General features: G+C 35.0%; 1 protein-coding gene across 1 annotated transcript in view; it reads right to left on the bottom strand.

The window, feature by feature from the left end:
* LOC125240573 (coiled-coil domain-containing protein CG32809) overlaps positions 1–7,859 on the bottom strand; it is a 110,269-nt gene that overhangs the window by 50,620 nt on the left and 51,790 nt on the right. The window lies entirely within an intron of this gene.

Genomic DNA, 7,859 nt, shown 5'->3' with positions numbered 1-7,859 from the left:
TTTGGTTCAGAGGAAATGAGCAGTTCACAGAATTCGTTACATAAACGTCAGTTTGATAGCATTAATACATCTGAAAGGCATAGAGGAACTGACTTTATGAAAATTATCCCATTTTTGACTTCAAACGAACATTTTATTATCAACCAACAAGTTCGACCAAAAAATACTAAAACCAAGCAACCCTTTACCTTTAGAATATCAAGTAATAACGCCAATGACCAATGGCGTGGCGCTTATGAAAGAATGCTCGATAAAGCCAACACATCCAAACATATGAAGGGCCGTAACGGCGATAGTTTAATAGCTGGCCGAGCTCTGGCTAAAGAAGTGTCCGATCAGGCTAAACCAAATATATACAGCTTTCCTCTTTTAAAATATAAACTAGACCCAATAACACCAACAAGCAATAACATTGCGGTTGCAGTGGTAAATAATGACTATGATGGCAAACAAGAAAGTAATCAAATAAATTTTAACAAACAAGTCAAACTAGGTAATGCACTTAATGAAAAATTCATTGGTTTCGATGTGCACCAAATTAAAAATACTTTCTTAGGTGGTAATGATGCGATTCCAGACATCAACAGATACCGGTCTAAATCGAATTCAAAGAAAGTATACATTCCAGCATCGCTTGAAACGAGGGTTTGCAAAAACGTTGAATTATACGTGCACAAAGATGAAACGATAGGCAAAAGCAAAATTGAATCACCAATTAAGAAGAGAAACATTGGCATTGAGTTTGTTGTACAAAGTTACAAAAGATGTTCAACTACCGAATCTCCTCTAAAAAATAGTCCCTTTTTAATCATCGATTGGATAAGAACTCCAATAAAACTGTTTGGCGGGGCCTATGCGAAGAAAACAAAAGATTTGTGTGGATTCTTTTGAATCGGTTTTGTGAACTTTCATTTGTATATCATTTCAAGCAATTTTATACAGGCCAAAAAATAAAGATTTTCAAACAACTGCATTGTACTCATTTGCTTATATGCCCAAGTGTCAGAATGGCTAAGTGTCATTATGTCAGCCGACAATTTTATTATTCCTAATATACAGTCGCCATCAGATATATCAGAGCGGTCAAGGTGTTCACAAATATCTGAACATTGAATCATATTTTTATTACGATAATTACAGATGAATTTTAAGTCATCTTTCTCATAAACATATACTTATGTAAATATTTGAACAATACTTATGCCTTTACACTTTGATATCTGGACAATTTGTAACCTGGCTATCCTGTCCTTTGGGGGTTCTGTGTAGTAAGGCATCGTGACTCTGGACGTTTTGATATGGTTTTAATTTAAGCTGTAATTATACGGGCATATACGAAAGATGTAAAATAAATAGATGCCGTTCTAAATTGATCTAGATCTGATGATAAGGCTGAGACGAAACGGTTCACGGCCAACCACCTATTAACATGCGGTATTGGGCATTACTTAACAACCGCTTCAACCCAAGAGAAAGAGCACAGATGTCATTGAGCAATATGAACACATACGGGTCACAACTATTAGAAATTCAGAAGTTATAAAATTATTATTCGGTGTAATGGGTCATGCAGTTTAAATAAATATGGAAAAGTCACTGTAAGAAATTAAAAGGATATTATCTACGTAAATAGTTATTTGTTTTACAAGGGGCAAAGTTGTTGTTTAACCGCACGTGCCAATATTGATACCCGAGCAAGCGAAAGATTCCAATATTGAACCGCGAGCGTAGCGCGTGGTTCAAAAACAAACTTTGCCACCGAGTGGAATCTTGAGCGTTACATATAGTGACCAAGGCCTCCAGGTTAAACAAACTTTAGCCACCGAGTGAAACACAACATTTTTCACCACACCAACACGAACAAAATACTGACTATAAAACATGAACCTAAATCAAATCCATCAATTTATTCAATATTTATGATTCAAAATCATCATTTATAGGTAAATTCTACCAGCCAGCTTAAGACATCAAGTTAAAATTTGTATGAAATTACTTTGCACTCTTGTGGATAAAATGCAATTTTGCTATCTGTTTTCGAATAGCAAAGAAAGCCTTTACCGGTTGGTGTGGTGAAAATATAATTAGACAATGTGGGAACTAATTACCTCGCAAGAGAAGCTAGTATTTTCGCAATTCAGTCTTCAGTCTGATTGGCGTCTGAGGCAACGTAAAACCATACAGAAAATCTAGTTACGCAGCCTAACTAGCCGGGGACCGCAGTCACGACGCTCTGTTATTTTGCTGCGTAACGTAAACGGCAGTAGTTTTACTGTAATTTAGTAGAGTTATTTAGGACGGAATTAAGTACCTATGTAACATTTTCTAACATCTTCTTTTTGACAGTTTTGACCTACGACAGCTGCAAGGTTACCTGTGTAAAAAAAATTGCTTCTATATCGTAAATCTCTAAGGCCCACTTGCACCAACGAAAATGGAGGGTTAACCCGTGGGTTAACGCACCATTTTATATGGAATTTGACAGATGACAACCCACTAACCCTGAGTTATGTGGTTGGTGCAAGTGGGCCTAAGTAGAGCCGATTTTGACAAATCAATACAAAAACAAGCAGTTGCCCTCGACTTCGTTCGAATGGAGTTATTTCCCAAATGAAATTAGAATAACCCTATTTTTTTGACGAACTTGCGAGCTTCTTTAAAACTTAATATACTATCCTCACATAAACTTTTGTTCTCCTTTTGATTCTCCTTCTCCTCCTGGCAAGAATTTCTAAAAATACTGGATTTGTTTTTCTTTTATTTGTCTTTGTTTCAAGTTCTTAGCTTAAAATAATACTTATTCCTTTTACAAATTTACCCTTAGCGGGATGAATATCAAAAAAGGCTAAAATCACTTTTTTTATTCTTATTCATATTCTTAGGGATGGAATATATCAAAATCACTAATTTCAAATTTCTAGCATTTTTTAGTTTCGCCTCTGAATTAACTGATGAATTAGTCAGTCAGGTCAGGACACTTGCATTTATATCCATACTAATATTATAAATGGGAGAGTGTGTGTCTGTTTGTTTATCCGTCTTTCACGGCAAAACAGAGAACGAATTGTCGTGATTTTTTAAGTGGAGATATTTGAAGGGATGGAAAGTGACATAGGCTACTTTTTATCTCTAACGCGAGCGAAGCCGCGGGCAAAAGCTAGTATACCTATAGATTTGCTAAAGTACCTCCAATGCTCTAAACCTGAAATATTTCTTTATTTCGTATTTATGTAACTGTAAGTACGAACTGTTGTCACCAGAAGTCTGATAGCTTGAAATTAAGGTTACGTAGCGATTTTTAATTATGTCATATGACTATTTAGCTCTTTTTTTACTCATTATTTTGACTGATTCATACTGATTCGCAACGCATGATGAAATCGAACCAGTTCGTTATCTCATGGAGAAGGTCTTTAATGTATAAGTGGTTTACGTTATATAATTTGGGGAATCGCGCGATGGGTGAATACGTCCATAGTCTTAATAACGTTGTACTCGTATGTATGAAACCAAGAGGCCAGATTACAAAATGAATACACTTTTTAAATAACTGCCTACTTAAATGGATACTACTCAAGGTGATATTAGTAACATGACAAAAGAATGGAATCGGAATTCAATTCAATGATATCATCAGTCATAAATTAACAGGTTGGTAATATCAGTTGGTACTTATTTAAAATTGATTTACTCGTATCTTATAAGAATGACATATTATTAAAAAGGAATGAAAAAATAAGTAATGGAAAAAACTATGTATGAGGTTTCCATGTAAATATAAGGGCGAAGCTTGGGTAAAAACTCTTTGCAAAGCAAAACACCTTAAGCGTAAGATGGAGAAATACATTTCTTAATTAGGTTTTTAGCTATTTTTTTTAGGTAATTAGCTTATTAGCTAAAAACAAGTCAAAAGCAATTCAAGCAATTTTGAATAATGTCAAAATGTGCTAGTGTTTAGAATACGTCACACTTTATCGCTAACCATAAAGACGAGACGTGTATCTTTATATGAATAAACTGACACATCGTCTTTATAGCAATCGACGAAGTGGGACGTTTTACTAAATACCTACACTCGCAAATTAAATCCACAATAAATAAAACTATCAATATTAATCTCCAAATCAAATCCGTGCGGAAGGGTGGCAATATTGCTGGCCACATTCCCCCGCTGGGGGCCGATTTTTGAGTCTCACTGTCACTAAAATACCGGTTGAAAACGGTAAATTGCCTATTATTTTCAGTGACAATTTTCTGAATTCGAACGCCGTGAGACTCAAAAATCAGCCCCCAGGAGGGCGATTTCAGAATCTCGCATACGGGATTTTGTCACTAAAATACCGGTTGAAAACGGTGACTTGCCTATTATTTTCAGTGATAATTTTCTGAATTCGAACGCGTGAGACTCAAAAATCGGTCCGCGGTCCGGAATAAGAGAGGTCAGTCAAAGTTAATTTGCAAGATTCGTTTACTGTTACATCTAGGTACTCGTACCGTACCTACTAGTATGCTTGTACTTTATTGACAGGTATCTATGTTTTAACTATTATTAAATAGAAAGGTATCTACTTTTATGAATTCTTTCTTTTATTCTACTAAATAATATTTTAAATTAACCACAGTTGTTCAGACTAATAATATAAGATTTAAATATTCTAATGGGTACTTAACCTATGCGGATTGATTTAGATTAATTCATTATCACCTTTGAAATATTATATGCCAATTTTGAAAAACTAAACAATAGTACATTACGATACAAGTGCGTAAAAAAGGAAGTTCGAAACGAGTGGCGATAAATTAAAACACGACCGAAGGGAGTGTTTTAAATCGACACGAGTTACGAATTTCCTTTTCGCACGTGTATCGTACGACGTTTTTCAGTACAGATGAGCCTCCGAAGTTTCGACCTGGCATATAATGAACCACTTCTCGCACTAGTGCGTAAAAAAACACCATCTGTACTGAAAAATGCTTTGACGTTCTTGTACGGTCTGGTTACTAGGTATGAAGTAACAAATGTGCTATTGCGTCATAAAATACGCGTTCGCAGTCCGTAAAATGACTCAGGCTATTTGCAGTCTATAATAATTATCATCATGGCAAAAGTAGAGTATGCGAGAAACGCAACATTTGACACTGATATAGTATTAGTTACTTTCACGTTATAAGATTTTAAGTCAAGCGGGCAGGACTCAACTTGCAGAAGGTCCGATATTTATAATATTTTAGGTCGAATGTGGACTTTTGAAAATGAGTTGGAATTTGGCGAGCACAAGATTTCCTAGTCCCAGCAATAAATATAATCAACTAGCTATTGCCCGCGGCTTCGCTCGCGTTAAATTCGAAAATTGTGGAATGCTCCATACAAACTTCCACCACTCATTTTAGGGAAGTGGGGGTTAGAAAGAGACAAAAAGTAGCCTATGTCACTCTCCATCTCTTCAACCATCATCACTTAAAAAATCACGTCAATTCGTCGTTCTGTTTTGCCGTGAAAGACGGACAAACAAACAGACACACACACTTTCCCATTTATAATATTAGTATGGATAGTATGGATATACAAATGTTTCGACTAATCTAAATGACCACCAAACAGCCCCCACGCGACCCATGATCGTGGGCCGGTACTTAGCTTTGTAATAAAAAACATACCCAAGTATACGCTATATTTATTATTGGAAAGTAAGTGTTAATTACAGTTTCAAGACATGCTTATAAAATAATAAATAGTATATAGACGTTATCAATTATCATACAAATAAACTCGAGAAGGTTTATGTTGTTTATCTGACTAATGGCTGAGGAACATCATGAGTGTTTATCATATAAATAATAGCCCTTAACAGGATTCGAACCCAGGACCATGATTATCGCACGAAAGCTACGTAGAATGGACCAATTAGTTTAATCCAAAATAAAGTCCACGCACTATTAATAAAAATAAATATACATATGTTATCACCATTAGTAAAGTTCATTACATAGACAGGTATTTTTCCTACAGCATAAAAAATACGAACAGTATAGTCCAGAAGGGACAGAACAATGCATCTTGAGAAATTTAAACCAAAATGGAAGGATCAATGTGCACTGAATCCTAATAATTGTACGATTCCTAACTGTTTTATTGCACTAGCATGCAAAGAAATGTACTTCACACATTTCACTCGTATCATGATTAGAATATTGCTTGTTACTTATTTCTTACACGTTCTGTCGTAATACTTTCTAAATTTCTTCTTATTCATAAAATTTACTTAACTGTCTCACACAGTAGCCTTGGGAAAGTGCAAGTGATATGGCGTGAGTACACGACATGACATGACAATTGTGTCACGGTCCGCATAAAACTAGTTATCATTAGGTAACCGACTAAAATCTTATTAGTTGGGCAGTGACCGTGCCATTTACTATGAGGCACAGATTCATCTATTCTAAATATTAAAAGCGTGACATTACTAGCTAAAGCACATGTCTTCATGATTGAAACGATCTGTAATCAGTAGCAAAATCTTGATCGATCCTTCACCACCAATAACTTTTTCTTGTACTTAACTGGTTGACATTGGGTATGGTATGCAAATTTTACTCATACAGCGACTATGTTGGGCATGTATGGGACTAAAATATTTGAAGTGTAAGAAATTATAAATCTATTTTTGTACATGACTAACAAAATATGAGAGAAGACATAATCCTTACTTTATTAGTTATTACTTTTCTCTTAAAGAACGCTTACCCATTACCCAGTCCTACAATAGTACATTGTGCAACAAACAAGGGAGGTAAGGGGGGCATTAAAAACGTGTGTTATTAAATAATAGACACGAGTTTACACACAATGTGTTTCATCACATTTGAGTGGAAAACACAGAGAAAAAAATCACAAGGCAAAACCTTTAATGGCGGACCAGTAGTCTTTCTTCACATATATCGTATATAAATCCATTGTTTTTGATGCAAACGCTTTTTGAGCACAAACAAACACGTGCTGAAAATAAAAATACTGCATGTCAATTATTTATTTAATGTTCAAAGAAGCATACAATTGAACTTATTTTACGTGTCCGTCAAAAAATTTGGTCAATATTTTTTCATTTTCTACTTGAAGTTTCTGTTGTACTGCCCGTTGCTATGTCAACGCGGTCAAGTGCGAATCGAGATGGCCGTCACAATTTCCTGTCAGATTGTAAATTATAACGATTTATCTGAATGAAATTTACGAAATAAATGAAGAACAAACTGAAATAATTGTAAAATATAAACAAATGAATTTTAACTCAAATTTTAGTTGTGCAACTAAATCCTTGGCTGATTGAAACATCCTTTGCCTGAAGTATTGTACGGATTGTATTAATTAGGATAGTCAACTATAAGGGTTCCTTTATAGTTTCGCCATGTCTGTCCGTCCGTCCGTCTGTCCGCGGATAATCTCAGTGACCGTTAGCACTAGAAAGCTGAAATTGGGTACCAATATGTATAACAACAATCACGCCGACAAAGTGGTAAAACAAAAAGTGGAAAAAAAATGTTTTAGTATGGTTTAGTTACACAGTTACACTAATAAATGTTTAACAGTTAGTATTTTCCTCGTGTTATTGGGGTGAAAATTATTGTTTCACTAGGTGGCTAGGCTAAATTTGTTTAACCTAAATGCCATGAACGTTCACAACGCTCAAGATTCCACTAAATAACCACTCACTACACTCGTGGTTTACTATTGCACCCTTCCAAAACATGTAACTGTTATCAGTCAAAGTAAGGTAAACTATTGTTTCATTATGCAAAAAAAAAAAACGTGACCATCTAATTGTACCTACCTCTAGTTTAAGACATTTGATTTCATTTTATTT

This window comes from Leguminivora glycinivorella, chromosome Z (genome assembly GCF_023078275.1).
Source record: "Leguminivora glycinivorella isolate SPB_JAAS2020 chromosome Z, LegGlyc_1.1, whole genome shotgun sequence".
In the NCBI taxonomy this organism is placed as follows: Eukaryota; Metazoa; Arthropoda; class Insecta; order Lepidoptera; family Tortricidae; genus Leguminivora; species Leguminivora glycinivorella.
The sequence above is the reverse complement of the archived record's forward strand: the minus strand, read 5'-3'. Positions and strand labels throughout refer to the sequence as shown.